We start from the raw sequence: 26,004 nt of genomic DNA, 5'->3' as shown, positions 1-26,004 counted from the left end.
ATACCACAAATACTTGCCATGTCATTAATTATTAATCTGAAACACGATGTTCAAATTTCTGTGTGCATAAGAACCACCTGGGAGCACATGGAAAAGAAAGATTCTAAGGTCCCTTGCTCACAGATTCTAACTCATAAATCTGAGATAAAGACTAGAGATCTGCATTTTGAAAAGCCTCCCAGGTGAGTCTGGTGTAGATGATTCTCAATGCTTGCTCTGACAAACACAATATATGACATGATTTTTAATTGCTACACTGTGTTCCATTGCATAGATGTGCCATAATTTATTAAACCCATATCATATTGTATATTTAAGTCTAGTTTCCAAATTTTTACTTACATGATCAGTTCCTCGATGAATAACCTACTACATAAAATCTTTTTGAACATCTCTGATTATTTCCTGAGGAAATTCTGCAAAGTGGAATTATTGTGTCAAAAGAAATGCAAACCTGAGCAAAGTAGATGGTATTTCGGGCAGAAAAGCAACTCTGTAAGCTGTAAAGTACTTGACTAATATGAAGTATATAACAGTTGCCATTTTTGGAGAGACTTTCACATGCCAGGATAATGGTTCTCAAAATTTATTGTGCTAATCAGAATTACCTGAGGGCTTGTTAAAAACCTGTTGCTGCTCTCTCCTTTCTGTTTCTTTCTGATTCATTAGGTCTAGGGTGGGGCTTGGAATCTGCATTTCTAACAAGTTCCCAGGTGATACTGATGCTGGTCTGGGGACCGCACTTTGAGAACCATTGCACCAAACACAATCCTGGGTGTTTTACAAAAGTCATATAAATTTCACAGCATTTCTTTACAGTTGAAGACTGAGACTCAGAGAGAATCTGAGGTCATGAGGCTAATGATGGCAGAACTAGAGTTTGATTTCAAGTTTGATAATTCAAAGGCTGATGCTTTTCCCACAAGCAGCCTGTTTTCTCACTTCATTTAATTGTCCACAAATAAAATATTTAGAATGTCTACATAACAAGCCCCAAATTCTCCTTGTAAACTACTCCCCTTCCAGTCTATTACGGGTACCCTAAGGAGGAGAGAGGTTAGGAAGTGTTTGGCTGAGAATTTTTTCAGGGGAAACTAGTTCAATGAGTTATGTTCCACCATTCATGTTAATCTGCAGGGTTGCTTCCCCACCCTCCAGTGGCTTCACTGACATGTGGACATCAAGAGAATCGTTTCTCATCAGTTACTGTAACTGTGTAATAGTCCTTCCTTGGAAGAGAGCTCTATTCTCTCCAAAACCCACTTTCAGGCTTCTCCATTACAATAGCCTAAATTACAACCCATTTGTTCAGGCAACTCAGTAAATAGATCGTATCAGTGCAAAAAACAAAGAACTCTTGTCAAACTGGTTGGCTAATGATACCCAGTAGAGCAAACACCCAGTAGACTGGCAAAACATGAAGTCAGGTTGGTTTCTACCAGATAGTTTAAGAGAGGTGAACATTTCCTAACCCACACCCAGAATCACGAGGTGAATCATCCACATTTCACAACTAAAGACATTCTTAAGACCTAATTATGCAATTTTTTACCTGTTTGTTATCTTGGGCTGTTGTTACCCTGCTGCCTTTTAGTGTGTTAATGATTGTGTGTGTAGCTCATTATTATTATTTTTGCTTGTCGTTCTGTCATCATTTATTCATCCTGTGAGCTGAGGACTTTGCTAGACAGTCTGCAAGGAGAAATGGAATATTGTCTGTTTAAAACACATTTTGTGTGGCTTCTAGCATAGCTTCATTGAATGTCGATACCTGAGAACAATTAGATATAAATAACCTGTACTGTTCAAACACATAATGCAAATGAATTACTTCCACCCATGTTAAAAATAAATTCAGTCCAGGATGCTTCATCATGAAAGACAAGTCAATACATTCCAATAAACATTTTGTCCAGAGGTTATAAGGAGCCTGTACAGACTCTGGCTTTATCATTTTCAATAAATCCCTAACTGGATAAGGAAAGGTCTTGGGCAAAGAACACTTGGGAAGTCTGTTTGTGGAAGAGTATGCTCATAATCTGAGTTTCTCTAGGTGTCAGAACTAGTATCGATAGTTGACTGTTTCAGTGGCAGCAGAATTATAGCAATTAGAATTGTCTGACAAAGGAAGGAATGTCCAATGATGCAGAGGCCCCAGTAACTAAGAGAATTAACATTCAGACTGGATTGTAGTCCGTCAGGAATGCTGCTGAAGGCATGTCTACGCTAGGTTAGAAATGTGATTAGCTGACTCTTAAGGATCTTGTAACACACACACACACACACACACACACACACACACACTCTAGTGAGTGTACTTAAAGAAAAAACGTAAGGGGGTGCATGAGGGGCAAGAGAGACCAGAATCACACCTGCCTGTCTTTTCCAAAGGAGCATCTGGGTGAGAGATGAGAGAGGGGATTAGGGTGTGGCAGGAATGTGTATTTGGTAAAAGCACAGCGTCTTCTTTTTTTTTTTTTTTAAACAAACAATACATTCAGTATTTGTCCTGCATTTAGTGTCTTTCACTGTAGAGCATTTTCCAAATCCAGTAATTCAAGAATTATGTGTTTGTGGAACTATTTGAGACATTAGTGTGTAGCCAAACCTTATTAACTGAAATCCACTTAGCCAGAATCACTTTGAAAATTCTATTCTTAGAAAACATGAGGAAATGACCTAAAACAAACCCCTATTGATGATTTAGTATATAAAAAAGATATTTTCAGGATGGAGCACAGTTTCAACATAAACTCAGCTGAACATATTTTTAGACAACGATCACTGATATGTGTAATAACTGCACAAGAAATTCTTTCATCAAAAGAAGATTCCATTATGAGTCTACTAAGAAGAGAAGGTATACTAACATATTTCAGAAATATTTTCAGTAATAAAGATGAAAACAAAAGACATTTTCTGTTCATCACTGAGGTAGCCAGAAAGTTTAACTAGCCAGTGTATTCCAGTTACTTATTGTATATGGAAAACATCACCTATAAATTAGTAACTAGGCCATGAATACCAAGTACTGATGTCAAAATTCATTTTATATAAATCAGAAAATATAACCCTAAAATTTCCAGGTACTAGTGTTAAATAATTTTTTTTTAAATGTTTTTAAGCTTCACATTGCACTATATATGTACAAGAAGTGAGTCACATTTCTTTGGGAATGTCACAGTTATATTTCCGAGTCAAACTCATTTGAATTAGGGAGGCTGTGAAGAGTAATGTATCAACACAGGGCTTCCTGTGTCTGGAATTAGAATTTCTGGGTTCCCTCTACATTCACCGCTTGCCAGCTGCAGGCCCTGGGGCAAATCATTTCGTTCAGTGTTCTCTGTAAAATGGGCAGGAAAAGCAGCAAGGTTGTAGAAGTCTGAAGATGCAGGGAGATAAATGTGCAGCACGCTTTTCACAGAGCCTGGCACCGGGCAGGCACCAAAGAAATGTTAGCTAAGATGATTACATTTCCATTCAATACTTGATATTATGAAGTTCTGGGTTTTTAAAAATTGTGGTGAAATATATGTAACATAAAATTTACCATTTTAACCATCTCTAGGTGTTCAATTCTGCGTTCATTTTATTTAGAGGGAAACTATGATCGTTTATAGCAAATGTCTGCATATTAACACTGTGCAATTTGCTTTAGCCATAAATATTGAAAAAAGAATCAAGACAAATAAAAGCATTTGGTATGAAGAGCAAAACAATACAAAGTTCTCTACAGCTTTATAATTTTAAAATGAAGTGTAGGAAGACATAAAATAGCCTCTTCAAAAGTCTCAACAATATTTCAAACACAGAATTTATTGAAGACGCTCACGTTCAGTAACTGTAGAAGTAGAAAATTGAAACGATAAACATATAAAATGAATGGTAAAAGTCTCCCTCGCCCTTTACAGATTCCTTTCCCCTCCTCCCAGGTTTGGACATCCTCCTAGAAGTGTTTTATGTATCTACAAGCATATAAATCTGTGTATATATTTTTTCAAATCGAATCATACTATAGCCACTATTTTCCATCTAGATATTTTAAACTTTAAAGTGTATCTTAAAGATCTTTTAAATAATTCACTTACGCATTCTATTGTGTAGATATGATGAAACTTATTGATAGGGTTTCTAACTGACAACATTAGATTTCTAGTTTTTTTCCCTCTTATGGAAAAAAAAAAAACTGGAATAAGTGCCTTTGCACATAGATACATATTTTTGTAAACAAAGAAGGCTAAATTCTTAGCAATGAAGAACTAGCATATCATTTTAAAGCTACTTGAAAAACAAAGTTAAGATAAACATTTAATGAGATTATTTGGGGCAGATTGTTATACTGTGGATCTCCAGGGCCCTTACTTGACATCTTGTCTTCTTAGAGATTAAATTGCAGCATACAGTTTCATAGCAATGAGTTTAAGGCATTGGAATTCCATCACTTACCAGTTAGACAAGGTACTTAAGTTCTCTGCACCTAGTCTTGCCTAAATGGGGCCATTATGAAAGTCAAATGAGATGCTGAAAGCAAGCATTTTGCACAGTAGTATTTAGCATTAGTAACCTCTCAATAAATAAAATGAATAGTTAATAATTATCTGGTGATAATGACTACTCTTAAGGAAATTTCCCAAATTTCCAATTTTTAAACATCGATGTAAGGAATTTTAATTATCCATTTATCATTTACATGGTGTATATTCCCTCTTATGCCTGAAGACTATTATTAATTCTTCTCTGGAAATGTTTTATTCCCAAGTTTCAAGCATCTTGTTTTTTGGGGGTTTTTTTCTCACGGAACTATTTCTCAAAACAGTGATGTAGTTTTCACCACCCTGCTTCAGGCCTTTTATCCGGTCTGGGACAAGGCTGGCGGCACATTCCACAAGAAACCTGGTCTGGAACTGGAAGTCGAGAATAAAGACATCATGTCCCTTTTAAGAATATGTTCACGGAGCATTTAGTAATGAGCACAGAAGTGATTGCAAGACTATCTTGGGGTTTGCTGGTGGTCAAGCCCTGGCGACTTGCTTTTCAGGGGCGGGGGTAGAGCTTGTGCCCTCCAATCCTCCAGCTAGAAACCAGCGCCTGCAGCCGGGCTCCTCTGCGGTCTGGGACCCGGCTCTGCCCATCAGGTGGTCCTTATCTGAAGAGGGAAGTGAGAAGCAGGAAGGTATGGAATAGTGTATTTATTTGTATTTTTTTCTGGTGAGTGACAGCCGGGGCTTCTGGCAGCAGAGGCGGAGCTTCCGGTACCCGATGTCAACGTGGACTTGGGTCTTCTGGGCCCTGGAACTTGTCTGGAGCAGCGTGCGGGACCGCCAGGCCTGGCACTCGGGCTCTCCTGCAGCCGCTCTGAACGCTGCTCAGTTCCTTTGCTGCTTAAACAGGCCGCAAGAGTTTTGTTATTTATAACTGGGTGCCTAAAATCCCCCTGTCCCCAAGCCCCAAATCCCTCCCATCTCCTCACCTCACCGTGTGGCAACTCGGTCTTGCCAGTCGCTCAGGCCCCAAATCTTGGCATCCACCTTGACTTCGCTCTTTCTCTTCGTTTCAGCAGCCATATAATTGGTCTTTCTACATAGGCTCTGTGCCCCCGTGGCTTACTGGTAACACAGCTACTAGAAAGATCTTTCAAAAAGTAAGTCAAATGATGCCACTCTCCTTAGAATCTTCTCACGGTCCTCACTTCACTGAGTGAAGTCAATTCTGTGGTGGCCTACGAGGGATGGCCCTCTCCCTTGGTATCCTTCCGACCTTATCAAGTAGACCTTCCATTCTTCACTCACTGTTTCCGCACACACTGACCCCAGGACTACACTGTCCCAAATGACCCACCGCCTGCTAAGCGGATCCCATGACACTGCCCCCTTGCTGGTCTCAGAACACACCTGCACAGGTCTAACTCAGGGCTTTCTCACTGGTTCTTCTTCAGCCTGGAGCCTCTCCTCCTGCCAAGATACAACCCTGAAACTACCCTCCCCCGCATTTCCACATTGCATAACCTCTTATTTCTTCAGATTCTCTTCTCCCCTAATCTCCCTTGGTGTAACTGTCCCCTCCATCCCTTTTTACTCAGCTCCTGATCTCTTTTACCCTCTATTTTTTTCTACAGCATTTCTTACCCTCCAAAATATACTTGCTGATTTGTCTATCACCCATCTCTCTTCCCATTAGAAAATAAACTCCATGAAGGCAGGAACTTTGGCTCCTGTCATATCCTCAGGGAATATTGCTTCGCTCATAGTAAGTACTCCAAAAATATTTGTTGCATAATTGAATGAATGAATGAATCAATGAATGTGGATGTGTTTGGCATTCTCTACTCTGAGAGTTTATAAGAAGGTTATTACCAGTCACTTAAAGAGCTATTGTAAGGGCAACAACCTTAATGGAAATCAGTCAGAAGCCTTGAAAGAAATGACTGATTTTATCTACATTTTTCATTTTAATGAGAGTGAAAAGTGTCCTATAAGATGCACTAAGGTCTCTCTGAAGGCTTTTGTAAGCTTAGTCAGAGACACCGATGGTATGATTTAAGGGACATAGCATGGCATCACCTGCCCAAATCAATTATTTTCTCTTGTCTATCAGAGTGCCTAAAATTCTCAATATTTCATTATTTTATTTATTCTGTAAATATGCCAGAAGTTAGGATACAGCAGTCCACAAGTCAAAGTCCCACACTTGTGGAGTTCACAGTTTATTTGGGGACAGACTATAAAGACAGAAATACAGACACAGCCAGTGTCAGGTGCTAATAAGTACCAAGAGGAAAATTAGAACAGGTGAGGGAGAGAGAGTGGGGTGGAGGAGTGTGTGTGGCTTTTTAGATAAGGCCACTGGGGAAGTCAGTGTTAGGAGGGGACACTTAAGTAGAGGCCTGAATGAGGTATGGGAGGAAGCATGCAGCGTGCAAATCCCTCTTAGAGACATCTCAGTGAGACGAGAGTGACAGTGACTCCTGGCTGTCTGGGAGAGGTAGACTAGACATCTGCCATAGTCTTGTGTTTTAGCCTAAATTCCCTGCACAATGTTTTATTCTACAACACAATGTATATACTTTATTTTTAAAAATAATTTGTTATAGCCTTGAATAAGTGGTGCTAGCCTGAAGTTCTTTCTACACATATCTCAACATTGTGAGGATGCATTCTTTGGCGCTAGTCATTGGTCAACGTGACGGTCGTCTATGGGAAGAAGCAGGAGCTTGTACCAGAGTCAATCATTAGAGGCTCCATATATTTAAAATTGTCACTGTTAGACAGAAAATGAAAATGAAATGTGGAAGTGAGGGAGTAGGTAGCTAGAATTTTTATTTCTGCTTGCCTCCCAATTTTTCAAGTACTAGATTTTTGGTTATAGCATTTTAGTGTGATGGAAAGAACCCTGGTTTTAGTTATGTTTCCTCAAAGTTACATTTGAGTCATTCTTCAGGATGTTTGGATTGTTCTCCTGCCAACATTTGGCTGATTGGATGAATTTTATACTTTCTCTCCAGCTGCTTTGTGCAAAAAATTATGTAGACGGTACAATTGTCAAATACCTTGTTGGGATTTTTTTATCCATTAACCATGTGACTTTTAACAAGCCCTGTAGTCACTCTGTATTTCACATATGCCACCTGGAAATAAGGATAATATCTGATGTGTATCTTCTCCTAGAAATAATCTGAAAGCATCGTTTATGCTCTCAGAGGGAAAATGACTCATTGCATCTAAAACCTTATTAATAAATCCTGTCATCTGAACATAATCTGTACGTCTCTCTATGCTTTAGTGGATAGCCTAAGATTATGGGGAAATGGGAAATGTGTTCAACTTCTGGGAAAGGATTCTTGTGAGAGGAAGTGCACCCTTCATTTGGTCTTCTTCTTATCTGCTGAATGTAGTCAGTGTGGGTGGGGCCGTATGGCACCATGGGGTGATGTACTAAGGAAGAGATCAGCATGACTGAAGGACCCTGGGTGCCAGCCGTTGGGCATCTTGCCATGCCTTCCCGGACCGCCTCCCTCAGGTCATCTTTCACATAAGAGAGAAATCAATTTTCTTCTCATGTAAGCCACAACTGGGACTTCCCTGTTGGTCCAGTGGTTAAGACCCCATGCTCCCAATGCAGGGGGCACGGGTTCGATCCCTGGTTGGGGAACTAAGATCCCGCATGCCATACAGCTCAGCCTAAAAAGCCACAATGACTTTTCTGCTGTATAGTCAGACCTAACCCTGAGTAGTGCACACCTGTGATTTGAAAACTTTTTTAGTGCTTACAAAAATACTGTATATGTGTTATTTCATTTCACTTCAACAATCCTATGAAGTACAAGGAACAAGAATTGTCATTTCCGTTTTGTCAGAAACCTACCTTTTTGGAAGATAAGTGACCTGCACAGAGTCATATGACTAGTAAACAGAGAATCTGGATAAAGGAAGTTCGATATCTCTGTACAACAAATCACATACGTGCAGATGTGCGGACAGAAATAGAGCACACAGTCTTGGAGGAAGACAGACCTGGCTTCAGATTTTCTATCTCTTATCGCCTTAGGCAAAGTATCTACCTTTTTCTGACCCTCTTTTCATTACCTGCAAGGTGTGCAAACAATACCTCCAGGGATTGAAAATTCCAAATGCGATGAGGTTTGTGAAGCTCCTGGTCCAGGGTGTGATATACAGTAGATGCTTAGCAAATAGAGCTCTTATTATAGGCAGATGCTTATCAGCCTGAAGATACTCAGATATGGGAACAAAGGAATGGAGTGGAGAGGCCAGAGAGTCTGCTTCATCTTGAAATCCCAGGATTCTGTAAAGAATTTGAAATATTTTGATTTCTTTCTGGTTCAAAAGACCAGATTAGTTAGTGGGGCTGGGGATGACCACATTCTTGTGTCCTCTGAATATCTTAAAGGTGTTTCCCCATCTCTCTATTTGGAGGGAAATGTCACAGGAAAAGTGTCTTTTGCTTTCAAGCTCCTTACAAGGCTCAAGAACAGGAAAAATACCCATTCTCAGCAATTAAAACATTTCTCTTAAAGAAGTAGGAGTGGGAATTCCTAGAGTAGCATGTTGAATTTTGTTTCTCAAATACTATTTGAATGCACCCTTTAAGTATTTGCTGTTGGGTGGGTGTTGTGTTGTGTAATGGGATTCTAAGGAGATTTATGAGCTTCTAGAGGGGGCTAAGACTTGTGATTTCTTAAGTGAACATTTTAGTCGGGATAGATGAAGCATTGGCAGCTGATGCCCCAGTAAGTTAAGTGAGCATGCCAGGTATTTTCTGATCCAGATTCTGGTTTAAGTTAGGTCCAATCCAGACTACAATCAGTGGTACGTCAGTATAATAATGTGAATCGGAATTTGTTGTGAGATGCATGACATTTGTGAATCTGTCAGCTACGACAAGCTTTCTTTTGTTTTCTCTTTTTCAGACTCAACTAGCTGAGAAAAATCTTTCAAGCCCCTCAGACCTTTATGCAAAGTTATTCTGATGTACACAGAGACAGGTACTTGTGGTACGTTGATGTTGATGTTTACTCCATTCCTATTCTGAACAGTTGGCTCGAGTCATCACGCCAGTTATGTACGCCAGACTTAGGCAGTGTTTGTCTGATGGAAAGGACTCTGGTAATTCAACTTCACGTCTAAGCACTCCTCACACTATGACACAGCAAAAGAGCCCACAGCAGCAGCTGTTGGAACAACTGCTCTCTTTTCCTCCCAAGTCTGACATTTCCAAGGTAGGATTTGATTACAACTGGCAAAACAGAATTATGGGCAAAGAAATGAGGTGCAGAGACCAGGAAATATTAAGAGTGAAAATAACAAGGCAGTGAGGCAGTCTGTGTTACATTCCCTTATCGGGCTGTAAGAAGTAGGCAAAGCATCCTGCTGAGAAATGCCTCCTTGCTTCCAGGATAGAAAAGACTCTCTCAGACCCGGTCCAGGCAGGATACCTCACAGCACAGGTGCCAACCTGTGTGATTCCTCTGAAGCGGCCAACATCTCGGGCAGATTCGAATTCAACTACAAGAACTTTTCTGAGAAAATAAAGGAGAAATTCTAACCTTATGTATACTTATTTATTTATGTACCATTTGGGGACGTTTTGGAGAGAAGTCATATATCTCCTCCCACAATTCAATTTCAGTTACATTTGAGCACTTGCTCAAAGTTCAGCATACTCTAATTTGTTTCTTACTCTAAAAAAGTATTATTTCTTTTTGCATGTATTCCTTCCTCCATTTTTTTCCTTTTATGATTTATCACCAAATTTGCTGTTGGTGGCTCTTTTTTCCTTAGATACACTGAGTAAGCTTCAAGAGTTTCCCTTTTGAAGGCTTAAAGCCTAGGAAAAGACAAGCAATAGTAGTAGTGTTAATAATAATACTAGTAATAATAATACATGCATATATGCATGGATATGTATACTATTGCATAACTTACAAAAAGCACTTTTTACACACATTATCTCATTTAATCTTTTTTTTAATACTTAGATATACTTTTTTTTTTTATAATTCTTTATTTTATTTATTTATTTTTGGCTGTGTTGGGTCTTCATTTCTGTGCGAGGGCTTTCTCTAGTTGCGGCAAGTGGGGGCCACTCTTCATCGCGGTGCGCGGGCTTCTCACTATCGCGGCCTCTCTTGTTGCGGAGCACAGGCTCCAGATGCGCAGGCTCAGTAGTTGTGGCTCGCGGGCCTAGTTGCTCCGCGGCATGTGGGATCTTCCCAGACCAGGGCTTGAACCTGTCTCCCCTGCATTGGCAGGCGGATTTTTAACCACTGCACCACCAGGGAAGCCCTATCTAATTTACTCTTAAGTACAACAATAACATCCAACCCTCCTCTTCCTCCTGGTTACCATGAGCTGGGCAATGTGCTAAGAACTCTCCATGCAACATCTCTAGAGAAAGAAGAGTCAGGGAAGAAAAGCAATGAGAAAGTATATTTTGATATATGTAAGGGACCATGAAGAGTAATTAAACACTAAACTAGGCACGAGCAGTCCCAAGAGGGATGGCTTCTCTGTTGTTAATTCTACTTAGCATTGGGCAAGTGAGAACCTCTTTGGTCCTGGGTTTGCTCATATGCAAAATTAGATTAACACATACCTGCCCTGACTCCCTTACAGAGTTACTCTGAGAATCAAATTAGGTAATATGGGAGAAAATATTTTGTGGTTTGCCAAATGAAGATGGAATATTTCTATTGATTTATTTTTCCTGCACTTGACTTCTGCCCACATTGGTAGCATCAACCTAAACAAAAGCCTCAGTCTATTGAAGAATAGAAACGATAAACATTTTTGAACGGGATAAGATGTTCTAATAGGCTCTCAGCCATTTTACTTTTCTTATAATCAAAATTTATAGGAATTTGTCTGGCAGCCAAATGCCTAAATTACAATCTAATGAGAGTTGAGCTCAAAGGGAACCAAGATTTTATAGGATCTTCTACCAATCAGGGCGTTTTTTATTTTTCTCAAAGTAGTGTCTGCAGACAACTTTCATATAAATCACCTGGTGTGATTATAAACATTTCTGATTTCTGCACCCTTCTTTTACCTACTGAATCAGAAGTTTCAGGATGGGGCCTAGAAATCTGCCGTTTTTAGAAAGCACACCAGTTGAGACAGGTCCATTAGTCCAAGAACATATTGGCTAAAGTTTGCAAGTTGTAAGAGGACATTTGTTCCTCATTTCTTTCCAGAAGTAACAAGATTTCTCTAACAACATTTTATTAAAAACAGATACGTGTGCTTATGTGAAATAAAAGCAGAACTGCATCGGTGTGCAAAATTTGACGTCACTTTCTTGAAAGCACTTTGAAGTAATGTTTTCTCAGCTTTCTTTAGTTGGGTGGTACATTCATAAGAGAACTTTGGAAAGAGTTTTCTCTTCCAGTGTTATTTCTGGCCTCCGCTCAAGAAATAAACAATCTCATAAGCAATTAAATTGATAACCAATAAGTAACTCTCCACGTGAGGAGGAGGCCTCAACTCATTTGAAGCAAGAATATTAAAAGTCTCAAGACGTTAGCAGTTTGTACTGTATGTTGACATAAAAAAGTGGGGTTTTGCCTTTGGTGTTCAGTGACTATGAAATATGTAATGTTATTTCAGAAGCTATAGGCATATCATCAGTCAGCTTCATGGAACATAAAGTTGATAGAGATTAATCAGTATTTGGTCCACATACATTTATTGAGCAAGAACTATGTGCCTGGCACTAGTGCAGATCTAAGGCTAGAGGAATAAATAAAGCAAACAGGTTCCTTAGCATTTACCTTCTAGCAGGGGAGGCAGAAAAATAAAGAAAAAGCTAATATTTAACAGTTCTAACATTGCAGGGCACATTCGAAGATGATAAGAGCAGTGGAAAATGGTTTATTCTGAGTCTACTATGCTGAATTTTAAAATTCTGAAAACTAGAAAATGATCCACTTCATCACACACACTGATGGTCCCTTTACAGTACAGTCGATACCTATAGTTCTGATTGATCTCTTTTATCCCTGAGGCATAACCTGTCTGCTTGTCATTCCTGACCTTCTTTCACAACTGTGCCCTGTGTAAGGATGCTCAGAAAAGCAGCCAGTCAGGAGATTTGTTTTCTGTTCCCTTTTAGCACTTCTAACTCAGGCAACCAAACCGGTTTGAACCAGTTAGAGCATCAGAGCCATTCCCTGGACTCAACCCAGAGTCTATGGAGATTCAGTTAGCTTCAAGACTGCAAACTAATACCCACGTGTACCAGCCAAAACATCCTTTTTTTTCCTCTTTGCTGTGTTATCCATACTTAAAGTAGTAATATGACCACATTTGAAAACCTTCTTGCAGAAATTTCTTGGAAAAGAACATGCAGTTGATCTGTGTCTATGAAGTCTCTGTTATTTTAGGGGAGAAAACCCCACCAAACCAAAAAACCCACCAACGGCTCCTTTTCTTTTTTTTTTGTACAACCTGACATTTCAGACCAAAGTGGGGAGCCATGTTTTTCAGAGATACATGAGCACAGAGAGGACGTTGCTATTCTGATCAGAAGAGTTTGATAGGTGTGTTTTGGTTTGATTTAATTTTTCATTTTTGTCTTTCTGCTTATAGAAAAATGTTCTCTGGGGAAAATACATATTAAGGTTAAATCTCACATGGATTAATGAATTACCTACAAATTGCAGCCTTCAGCAATTTTTAATAAAAGAGCACCATCCACCTCATGCTAAACTGTAAAAACGGATTCCATTTTCATAATATTACTGTTATTCTACGGAACAGTGCTGTTAGAAGAAATCCCAGAAGCAAACACAGTACAAACCACAGAGCAGCTATGTAGAGGTGGCTTCTAATCATAACTGAACATAAACAAGAACAAATAAATCAAGGAAGAAACTCCTTCACTTCTGCTGGCCTAGAGATGTCAATTTTAAAGCCAGATAAATATCAAGCAACCTGCAAGAGAAGTTACTCAGCAGCCAAGAGAGTGACAGTCAAGCCCATCGTGGCTGGGGACACTCGGATGTAGCAGAAGCACAGGAACTTGATTTTGAAATCAGATTACATATTTGAAACTGCTGGTGTTTCCGACTTAAACTCCTTGGTGGAGATGCTAGCTTAGTGTGCACATCGCCTAGACTGACAGTGGCAAATAGCCTCTGTGCAAGCAACTCACCTCCCAGCTGCAGGCACAGAGCTGTGCTGAGGGCATATCACAGGGACAGAGCCAGGGCAGGCAGGCATGACTCTGGGAGAGAGAAAGGGCTGGAGTTCTGGGGGTTTGTCATCTCGCGTGTGTTTTTAAATATAAAAGTGAATTTTGGAAAGCTGATGGGAGTTGGATTTTCAGCTGAGACCTCATTATGAGGAAATGCCGCGCTGGCAATAAATGTCATCCTGAGCTAGTGACCCTCAAAATGCTGAACTGGGGTCAAAATCATAATTTGGCAAAGGTCACGTGTGCTGCTCTTCTCTTGTGCCCATCCTTTGTCTGAGGCTGTTTTGCCAAAGATTTTACCTTCCAGCACTGAACATATTCACCTTGAAAAGGGAATAGCTAGCTGATGGAAAGGGCCAGCTCAGAAGGCAGCTGGGGTCCTTCAAGCTGCTTTGGAGCTGTGCCCAGGGCCTAAATGTGCCCCCCTGCATCATTTAGGTGTAGGGCAGAGGAGACAGCTTTAAACATAAACACTGTTTTCTTGTTGCAACATTACCTGAGTCCCAAAAAAAATCACCGTTTTCATCAGCACTGAGTTCCAAGGAGTCACTTGAGTGATACGACAGTGCCCCTGTGGCAATTTCAAGTACGTGATTTGGTTTAACTTACACGCAGAAGGCCCAAGAATTGCGGAATCAGAACAGTTGGCCTGCTTCTCCACAATATATCTTCCGGACGTGAGTATACTAGTCTTCTGTTAAACAAGGAGTCTTACCCCGTCTGAAATGCTAAGCATGTGTCACCCTGAAAGAAAACATTTACAGTCATATTTTCCTGAGTCTGATTTCCGAGAAAATGTCTTCCATTGTTTTAAGAGAGAAACTAGGAAGTAGAAAATTATTTCTCACCAAGCCATGGCTTTTCTTTTTCAAATGTACCTTTGCATCTCGGTTTGGGGAGGGATGCAAGTGTCTTTGCTTCACTGCTCATCGCCCTGGGCTTGTGCCTTGGATGTTTTTATCCCATCATCCAGATAGTTCAAATCAGGAGTGAGGTGCATTCGAGCTGGGCTTCTACTCTGAAAAGAAGATAATCCCTTAATGACTGGTCAGCCTCCTCATCCCAGCGAGTGTAGCCTTTTAGAAGCAGAGGTTGCTCTGAATTTGCACAAAATAACTTTGGGGACAAATAAAAGCCGAGTTTGGGGTGTCCTCATGGAACCCCCTCCTTGCCTGCTGTTCCTAGCTTTTGTTTCCTCATGTGGACATTGCAAAACTGTGACTCTCCAAAGAGGTATTTAGTTTCGAAAACATTTGGAGTTAGGGCAACATTTGCATAATTCTATTAAAAGGCTTATATCTCAGCTTTGAAAATATTTGAGAAAATGTGATTTTGGGGAGAGAAAGTCTTATCTTTTGGCCCAGAAGGTGCTTCATGGAACTAAGCTCGTTAATGTTAGGAGTGCGTATTAAGCACCAAAAACTAAAAAATAGAGAGCCTGGAAGGGTTTCTTTGGTCCCTCTTCAAGTCCCCAGTGGTCTGAAGCTTAAGTGAGAGATGGATTTTCTGTTTCTTTCATAGAATTGCGAATTTAGAAGCCGGAGTCATATTACAGTGATGGGGAGCACAGGTGTGTTTCTATAGATTTTAAAGTAAAATTTATTGGTTCCTTTCAACTGAGGACAATTCATTTTGGTGTCATTACAGACTTGAGAAGATCTTCCATAGATCAAATTCGTCATCATGCCTATTTTGATCATATGATGCTGTCCATCCTTCACAGGTTGACAGCCAGTTGGCAGACAGTTTTCATATTCAGCTTCTAAGAAAGGAACCCAACACCTTCAACAGTGTAAATATTACAACACCAATTGCAATTAGAATCCCTCCTAATGTAGCGTACGTCTCCATTAAACCAGCTGCTGGTCCAGGAGCTGTAGGCCGCATGTCCAGATGGTGGCATGCTGTCGAGAAAGGTGCCTGAAGACTAAACCTGAGAGTGCACACACCCTCAGAAGCCACCATTCTAGAACTTTCTAGAGGCTTACCCCTACCCTCCTCTGTCAGGACTCATGTCTCATGCAGAATATACTAAAGTCTGGGGACCTGCCCTGATATATGTCTTCATTTTTTTTCCATATTCACCTGAATTGTTGCCAGAACCAGAATAAGACTTTTAGACCTCCTAAGCTATTAAGCAGGTAAACAAAAATAACAATTTTATTTTTTGAAATAACATAAAATGTATAAGTCTAGCAGAACACCTTGTCTTTTCTAGGTGATTTCTTGATTATAAACTTCTCAGTGCATTCATTAGAGTGGAAAATTTCTGATGTTTGTTTATTTATGACTATAGGGTCATCCAGCAGTGACTGTTGGGATAGAATGTACTTGTTGGCCATGGTCCCCCACGATCTTTTCTGCCCATCAGCATAGCACAATGACTCATATTTGCTTTTTGGTATTGAAGATTTTGCTGGGTCCTAATTATATTTCATATCTAACGTAAAACCTTTTCCAGATGGTTTTGTGATTCTCCTTCTCTAACCGACCCTAGGTTTCACTCCCCTTTCCTGACAAATGACCTCCCTTACCATGTTTTCCACCCCTCTTGCTATCTGACTCCAAATTACATTAGATCAATGTTTAATTTCTTGAGATAAAAAACATTTAGGAATGTTTTAAAATAATTTTTTAAAAGCAACTTATATGTAGCTGGTAATGGCTCTGGGGAATCACACACGTTTGGCTATCCCTACGTAAATGCACGTGTAGTGCTTTGTTATATATGGAACAGAATTCACGTGTTGAAGACTGTTTGGACAGAAGTGGAACTCTGTTAACTAGAGTTGCGTTTTTAGGCTTGAGGCCTGAGAATTGTGTTCTTATTATGTAATACACAGGCAAAGTTATGTTTCTGTACCTGACATGGGGCAAAAATTTGCAATGTTCAGCCAAAATTGCCACCTGAGGACACAGAGAACAAAGAAACAAAAAACCCTAATCAGATTAGAGTTTAATGAACCAGTCTCAGGCCGGTTGTGAACTCACTATTGCCAAGCCATTCCAATGAATAAACAGTGGAACAAAACTTGGAGAACAAAAATTCTTCTTAATTATGTGCATTCTTTTGGTAGCTGTAATTATAATTACAGGCAATTTTTCATTGCCTGTTACAACTTGTGCCCATGATGGTATATTTTTAAGTTGTTGTTGCAAGATAGTTATGATAATCATTAAGATGGGCGTAATTTCTTTCTGAAATATGTAAAGGATAATAGAGATGTACGTTTCAACTTAACTAGAATTTGTAAATGAATGGCAGTTCCAGGTTAGTTTTTATATAACTTAGTAAACTATCGCTAGACTTATAATACACCACACACACTATATTGTATTATAAAGTACATAGAATTAAAATACTAGAAATTCTCATAGCTAATATACTTATATATTTACCCTTTATTCCTAAATATGGATTTTTAAGATAAGATTTTTTTTCCTGATGATTAAAATGTTTATTTTAGAAGAGACGGAAAATACACAAAAATAAAAGGAAGTCAGTAAGAATTACCCGTAATCCTACAACCCAGAGATATCCACTCTGTTGGGTTGGAGTGAATATTAACTCTGCTAACTAGGTACAGGTACCCTTTAGTCTTTTTTTTCTACAGATTTTATTCCACAAAATTGGTATCATACTATAACTGTTTTGTAGTTTAATTTTTTTATTGAAGTATAGTTGATGTATAATATTATATGTTATAGGTGTACAATATAGTGATTCACAATTTTTAAATGTTATGCTCCATTTATAGTTACTATAAAATATTGGCTACATTCCCCTTGTTGTACAATATATCCTTGTAGCTTATTTTCTACCTAGATTTTGTACCTCTTAATCCCCTACCCCTATATTGCCCCTCTTCTCCTCCCTCTCCCCACTGGTAACCGCTAGTTTGTTCTCTACATCTGTGAGTCTGCTTCTTCTTTGTTAAATTCATTAGTTTGTTATATTTTTAAGATTCCACATACAAGTGATATCATACAGTATTTGTCTTTCTCTGTCTAACTTATTTCACTTAGCGTAATGCCCTCCAGGTCCATCCATGTTGCTGCAAATGGCAAAATTTTATTCTTTTTAACTTTTAAATATATATATATACATTATTTTTTCTGCCAGCTACTGTTCTTTCACATCACATTTTTATTTTTATTTTATTTTTTTTAACATCTTTATTGGAGTACAATTGCCCTACAATGGTGTGTTAGTTTCTGCCTTACAACAAAGTGAATCAGCTATACATATACAAATGTTCCCATATCTCCTCCCTCTTGCATCTCCCTCCCTTCCACCCTCCCTATCCCACCCCTCTAGGTGGTCACAAAGCTCCGAGCTGATCTCCCTGTGCTATGCGACTGCTTCCCACTAGCTATCTATTTTACGTTTGGTAGTGTATGTATGTCCATGCCACTCTCTCATTTTGTCACAGCTTACCCTTCCCCCTCCCCATATCCTCAAGTCCATTCTCTAGTAGGTCTGTGTCTTTATTCCCATCTTGCCACTAGGTTCTTCATGACCTTTTTTTTTTTTCCTTAGATTCCATATATATGTGTTAGCATACTGTATTTGTTTTTCTCTTTCTGACTTACTTTACTCTGTATGACAGACTCTAACTCCATCCACCTCACTACAAATAACTCCATTTCGTTTCTTTTTATGGCTGAGTAATATTCCATTGTATATATGTGCCACATCTTCTTTATCCATTCATCCGATGATGGACACTTAGGTTGCTTCCGTGTCCTGGCTATTGTAAATAGAGCTGCGATGAACATTTTGGTACATGACTCTTTTTGAATTATGGTTTTCTCAGGGTATATGCCCAGTAGTGGGATTGCTGGGTCGTATGGTAGTTCTATTTTTAGTTTTTAAAGGAACCTCCATACTGTTCTCCATAGTGGCTGTATCAATTTACATTCCCACCAACAGTGCAAGAGTGTTCCCTTTTCTCCACACCCTCTCCAGCATTTATTGTTTGCAGATTTTCTGATGATGGCCATTCTGACCGGTGTGAGATGATATCTCATTGTAGTTTTGATTTGTATTTCTCTAATGATTAATGATGTTGAGCATTCTTTCATGTGTTTGTTGGCAATCTGTATATCTTCTTTGGAGAAATGTCTATTTAGGTCTTCTGCCCATTTTGGGATTGGGTTGTTTGTTTTTTTTGTTATTGAGCTGCATGAGCTGCTTGTAAATCTTGGAGATTAATCCTCTGTCAGTTGCTTCATTTGCAAATATTTTCTCCCATTCTGAGGGCTGTCTTTTGGTCTTGTTTATGGTTTCCTTTGCTGTGCAAAAGCTTTTAAGTTTCATTAGGTCCCATTTGTTTATTTTTGTTTTTATTTCCATTTCTCTAGGAGCTGCATCAAAAAGGGTCTTGCTGATTTATGTCATAGAGTGTTCTGCCTATGTTTTCCTCTAAGAGTTTGATAGTGTCTGGCCTTACATTTAGGTCTTTAATCCATTTTGAGTTTATTTTTGCACATCACAATTTTTTTTTTTTTTTTTAGATTTATTGATTGATTGATTGATTGCTACGTTGGGTCTTCGTTTCTGTGCTAGGGCTTTCTCTAGTTGCAGCAAGCGGGGGCCACTCTTCATCGCGGTGCACGGGCCTCTCACTATCGTGGCCTCTCTTGTTGTGGAGCACAGGCTCCAGACGTGCAGGCTCAGTAGTTGTGGCTCACGGGCCCAGCTGCTCCGTGGCATGTGGGATCCTCCCAGACCAGGGCTCGAACCCGTGTCCCCTGCATTAGCAGGCAGATTCTCAACCACTGTGCCAACAGGGAAGCCCCTGCACATCACATTTTTAATAGCTGCATAGTATTTTTTCATGTGTATAGTAAAATTTCAAAAATGACTCTTAGACTTGACAAGAGTTACAAGGGAGAATTTAGAGCTTCAGGCCATAGCTGCTATGGCAGGTTGATGATTGGGTTGCAGCCTCTTATTTAAGTTGGAGCTATTATTTTCTTTGATTTCCTTTTTATTTTTTTTTATTTTATTTATTTATTTATTTATTTATTTATTATTTATTTATTATTTATTTATTTATTTAATTTATTTATTTATTTATTTATTATTATTATTTATTTATTTATTCCTTTTATTATTTTTAAAACATTTTTATTGGAATAAAATTGATTTACAATGTTATGTTCGTTTCAGGTGTACAGCAAAAGTTATACGAATACATATATCCACTCTTTTTTAGATTCTTTTCCCATATAGGCCATTACAGAGTACCTTTGAATACCTTGAGGTGGTCAAGCCTTCTTCTGTTTGTTCTGTTCCAAGTGCAAGGCCCTACCATTGCTCATTATTTTATATCTGCCTACTGCATGCATTTTAGTTTCCCACCTGAGTTTTCCACCTTTGATATAGAATGTACAAGAGTTAAGGGAAATATTAAAGGAATTAAAAATGATTGAAAATGACTTTTCTGAAATGTCAATCCCAGTTTAAGTTGTAGTTTTATTTTTTTATTGAAGTATAGTTGATGTATAATATTGTATAAGTTATAGGTGTACAATATAGTGATTCATTTTTTTCACTGTTAGGCACAGCTGTTTCATCCCATGTAACTAGCATGACTTGTCCTCTGTGGTTTCCAGTGGGTGCTTCCAATGTGCTATTAGGAAGGGAAAGAGGACAAGAAATTAAAAAGATGGGTTCCGATGGCTTGGGCTTAGTTCTCTTGGGAGCACCTTACCCAGAAGTCGTTGTTTCTGTTTTGTCCTGGACAGGGTCAACTATGCTGTGGTAACAAATTAACCCTGAAATCTCTGTGGCTCAGCAAAAAACAAGTTTATTTACTGCTCCCGTAGAGACTGATGGAGACTGGCAGGGAATCCCCTTCATCCACGACTCAGCCATGCAGGTGGCCTCCATCTTGTGAGGATGCCATCTCAGTATGTGACTTTCAAGGTTGCTGCTATGGAGGAGGAGAAGGATATAAACTCACACCAGCCTTTAACAGCCTCATCCTAGAAATTATATGTGTCTCTACTGCTCCCAATCCCTTGGATAGAACTAGTAACATGATGGGGGGCAGGGAGTGCGGAGCTGGGAAATATCTGGAGTTCATGGATATTGATGAGTGTAGTCTGTGCCACCTTATCTTGTATCAAACCACAGAAACTAAATTAAGATCTTCTCAGTGAATGAGAACAGGATATCAAAAGGGTTGTTGGGATCAGAGAATCTGGAGTAACCAGTAAGACCATTAAGACCTGAGAATCAGAACCTGAGAATGAAGAAGTGTTCAGAGTGGGAACAAACTGGCCAACACAGCTACTGGATGTTGCTAACCAGATACAGTGAGACCAGAGAGAAGATACGGCCCACGAAGCCATGACCTTACTGCCTCTGACTTGGATTCTTTGGAAGTGTGGTTTCCAAACCTGGTCACTCAGGTTTAGAAAGCTTTAGAAGGGACTTTAGAAAATGTGGAATTCTCCACCTGAGTCTACCGAAAGAGAATCTCCTAAAGAATATCTTACATATATTATATTTTTAAAGCTCTTTCTGATTATTCTGATGTGCCCAAGCTTTGAAAACTCATTGCTTGGAAAAGAAGGAGGTAGAAGACATCCTTAGGAGGAAGTTCCCAATGAGCGAGCCTTAGAAAGGCAGTAGCAAGAGCCACGCCAGAAGGAAGCCCAGTTTATGGTCCTGTTGTTGGGTGATGGTTAGCATCACAAAGGGAAGTAAATTCAGCTCTGAGTCATGGTACCTTGAGTAGAACCACCTCAACCAACTACCTGGTCAGATACTTAGTACCTAGATGGCGATCACACTTCACAGACCCACCAGGCTGGAATGGTCTGACTTGGCTAGCCACTGCTTCTTGGTCAAGAAATTACTAGGTAGCACAGCACTGTGCTAGATATGCAGAGGTGTCTGAAAAATCCAATGCAGATAAATCTCCAGTTCTACACAGAGCACAAGAAGAAAATCTGACTTTTGCCTAATGGCTGGAGTTTTAACATACAGTGCCTGGTTTTACATATGGCTTTCTCTAGATATATCAGGATACAGCAAGACCAAAACCTGAGGTAAGTATCAAAGAAGTAGTAGGTAAATATTGTTTCCAAAATGAAAAGTGGAGGGCAGAGCTTGGGGTGATGTCAAAGTCAGTTAATGGATATTCAAATACAAGATCACACAGCTGAGCAACAAATGCACCAAATCAGAGTTATAAAATGGAAATCAAAACCAGGACCAGGCAGAGACATATGTATTAGCCGGTGTCACGAACTCAAGGAAGAAATGTGAACAGTCCATCTTAATTCTAGCGGAAGTCCAGCTGGTTTGTAGTTTTTTTATATCACCAGAACATGCCTTCTTACTCCATATTTTTAAAGCTGCTGGAAGCACAACTGACTTTAGAATCTGCCCTCTTAGCCTTATGGTTATTTCTAAAAGATTATTTCCATGCTTTATACAACTGCTCTGTTAGTTGTAGCCATTGTCACGATCCATTAAGACCACAGCAGTGGATTTTGAAAGTGATTCCTCTGGTTTCCTTTTACTCCATCTCACCCTGTATTTGCTTAAAAGTCCTGCAGGTGGCTGGCTGGTCAAGCTGGGAGGGTAGGGTTTGGGTGATGTCTGCTTCTGAGTCACATTCCGGGACATGTGGGTATTTTTAGGCTAAAGGAAAAAAATCCAATAGACATGCAGGGAGGCTTCCTCATCTACCTGAAGGAACAGACTTGCTCTATGCTGTTTTAAAAAGGCCAGTATTTTGAAATTCCAAAGAGACAGTTTCAAAATGAAACATCTTACACATTTAAGCCATCCATCAATGATATCAGCTTCCTGGGGTATTCTTGAGCTCCTTGTCCTCCACCAAATTCTAAATGTTTGAGCCCCTCAGATTTCAGTTTGGGGCTCTCTTTTCCTTCTACACAACTTTTTAAAACACCTCATCCAGTTCCATTGTATTGAATGCCATATATGTGTGATAATGAACCCATGATTTTCTCCAGCCAAATATCATCTCTAGCCTCATATATTTAACCACCTCTATGACCTTTCACTTGAATGTTTCATGCGCATCTCAAACTTAATATGTGAAAAGTAGAATTCTTAGCTCCTCCTCCTCATCCCCTTATCCCAAAGTCTTATTGTCCTCTGTCTGCCCTAGCTCAATCCATGGCACCATCATCTACCTGTTACTTAGCCCCAAATTCCTGGCCTCTCTCTGCCTGTCACACTCAGAACACTTCAAACCGATCCGATTGCCTACACGTTTGGACAGGAAACACAAGTGTATTATTCATTGGGTTTCCTTAAACCACTGGCACACAGTAATAATATTTGATGAATAAATAAAAGATGTAGAATATTCATCTGGAAGAAATACTAATAACCCCTGTAATTTATGGAGCATCTACTATGTGCTAGGGGCTTTAAATATTATAAATCTATTCCTAATAACAACTCTTCAAAGAAGGTAGACAAGAAAAAAGGCTCACAGAACTATAAGTTTTGAATGGTTTTGCTTTTATGAAATTTCACTGGACACTTATGACAAAAGGCTTTATATGGCATCATGGCACACATAAGCATAGTTCTGAGTGTTTTCTATACATATATTATCTCATTTAAATCCTACTAATAACTCTAGGGTAGGTTTTACATACCATTTTGTAGATGAGGAGACTGAGGCTAATAGAAATTAATCAACTTGAACTACGTCAAATATTAGCCAGGAAATGATATGACTGGTACTTAAGCCCCAGTTCATTTGGCTCCTGAGACTACATATTTCTCTGCTTTATCATAGAATAATCTCCATCAAGGGTACCATTGAAGCAATGCCAACATTTTACGAAATGTTGCAGTAGACGACCTTTTGAGCTTCTTCTAGTTAGAATTTTCATAATTATATTGTGTAAAAAATCCTTTTATTTCTTTAAATAGCACTTCATTACTCTACCACTTAAAAAAATAAAAATAACTTTGTAAATTTCATAGAAAATCTAGAAATGTTCTAAACCCACACAAAAATTCCACCTGATATGGTGGTAAAGATCTCCCTCTTTTTTTTGTAAGTCTTGGCATATTTCAAAATAGGATTCCCATCTTGTTAATATCTGGACCAAATTAACCAGCCTGGCAATGATTCCTAGAGCCACGCTAGCAGATACACAATGCAGGACACCACCCCAGGGCTGACTCACCACACAGAACATCTAGTCACTCAAGGAGTATTGTTCTTAATGATCCAAATTTACTGAGAGCTATTCTGAATACCTCTGGACAAAAAAGACCTTATTACAATTAGCGTATTGTTAAAAAGAGAAATGTCGATGCTGAAATTCTCTATCTGTATTTAGCTCATTTGAGTACTTAATTCTGTTCGTTATAGTAATACAGTTATATGGAAATCATTCTATGCCAGCTCCTCCATTCCCCCATCATGTTCAAGAAGGAAATTAACAGCGATGCCCCACGTGACAAATATTTGCAATAAGAAAAGAATACTATGAGAGTCAAGTGAAATAACAGGGAAACTTGAAACACTGGGAAAGCGGTGTCGATTTTCTGAGCAACTCAAGATGCTCAGATGCAATAAGCCTATGTGTGAAGTCAGGAGACTGAGGCTGAGGAAGAAGCACCAAGAAATCTTGACTTCTTTTCTTGCCCAGCACGAAAGGTCTTAGAGCTCTTCAGCATAGATGTTACTTTTCCTTCCTGTAAATCTGTATCAGGCTCTCAGCTAATCAGGACAAATTGCTCTTTACATTCACAGGGCCATAGCATTCTGAATAATTTTAGAAATTATTTGCCGCCACGTAATGATAGCAGGTACTTATCCAATGCTTACCAGTTGCTGTTCTAACTAGAGCCGGGGTTGGAATGCAGGGAGTCTAGCTCCACGCTGTGCTCTTATTCATCACACTGAACTGCCTCCTCCGTGACACACTATCTCAATAAGTCCCCTAGTTAGAGGACCCATCTGTTTGCAGCTCACTCTGGTGTGGAAATGGAGCCACATATCGAATCAGGAAGTTTCATCTCCACCACCGACAAAGGGTCCTTGAGTCACCCACATCACTCACAGGTCAGCTGAAATCTACAACTTTAGAACGAATGTCACAGACCTGGCTCGTTGCAAGGGTGTAGGGAAGATGGTGCGAGGCGGAAGTGAGGGGAACCCCCCACTGCGATGTCCCGGGAGGTGGATGGAATTATAGAGGAGGGCTCTTGAGAGGGGTGTGGTTCAAGAAGGTGAGAGTTTGAACTTCCCCTCTCCTATTTTAGGAATGCTTCTAAAACTGTTCTTGAATTTTAAAATATAGATGTTTGCTTTATTTAAACATCTGGTGTTTCTGCTTTGGGCCAAGTGAATGGATAGGATGGCAACGGAAGGGAGGTATATCACATCCCATTGCTTCAGTGGATCCCACGCAAGAACATGCATCTGTTGGGTTCATTCAGACTCCAAGCCTGGGAGGTATCTAAAGTACAGGAGAAGAGTGGCTAAAAGGGAGAGCTCAGGTGAGGGGGACATACCATTCTGCTTATGTCTGCAGGTTAGAGGAGCACTTTTGAAGCTTTAGTGTGCATTTGAATCACCTGGAGATCTTGTGAAAAATGCAAATTCCCATTCAGCAGATCTGCAGTACGGCCCGAGACTCTGCATTTCTAACAAGCTCCCTAGTGATGCTGATGCTTCTGGCCTGTAAACCGCGTGTTCAGTAGCGAGGAGCTAGAGGACGTGTTAACTGTGTGGCAGAGGGACCTTATATGCCTGAGTTACACATATATTTTTCATCGCCCTTCCCTCTTTATTCTCTTGGTCTCATATCCAGTTGCTTAGAGAAGAACTTCCATTCCTCTTGTCATATGTCCAGAGGGAACATGCATAAAAATAATACCCCTGGCTTCTCTGTTGGTCACACTCAAATCACCTAAACCAATTACCTTCAGATTTGCACAGGGAACATAAGCATATTATTCATGGTTCCCCTCAAATCCCTGGCACATAGAGAGAAGGGGATCGGGAATGGTTGTCCTTTCTCTCTATGCTGTACAGTATAAGACCAGGTAGATGGCACTTTCCTCTGGCCCTAGGTGCATCTGCTTCCTCATCCTGGGACAGCTGTACATTTTGTCAGCTCCAGTGATGTCTTCCACTGCTGTGAATAATAGAAGATATGGTCTATTAAAAGGCGATGCTGGGGCCAAAGCTGAAGGAAGACTCCAGAAGTAGTGATTGTTTGGTCCAAATGCCCAGAAAGATTAGTCTGCTTGAGCAAGCAGGATGGGCGATCCTC

General features: G+C 39.7%; 1 protein-coding gene across 1 annotated transcript in view; it reads right to left on the bottom strand.

Annotated features, from left to right (window-relative positions):
• Window positions 1-26,004, bottom strand: part of LOC309635012 (uncharacterized protein) — a 375,467-nt gene that overhangs the window by 6,568 nt on the left and 342,895 nt on the right. The window contains exons 12-15 of the mRNA XM_082405758.1: window positions 14,317-14,725; window positions 8,583-8,799; window positions 5,471-5,631; window positions 1,553-5,378 (exon numbers count right to left, since the gene is read on the bottom strand). The gene's annotated coding sequence lies outside the window, so the exon portion shown is untranslated. The remainder of the gene's footprint in view (window positions 1-1,552; window positions 5,379-5,470; window positions 5,632-8,582; window positions 8,800-14,316; window positions 14,726-26,004) is intronic.

Source organism: Balaenoptera borealis (assembly GCF_965194805.1).
Source record: "Balaenoptera borealis genome assembly, chromosome: 9".
NCBI lineage: Eukaryota > Metazoa > Chordata > Mammalia > Artiodactyla > Balaenopteridae > Balaenoptera > Balaenoptera borealis.
Note: the sequence above shows the minus strand (reverse complement) of the source record. Positions and strands in the feature narration are given on the sequence as shown.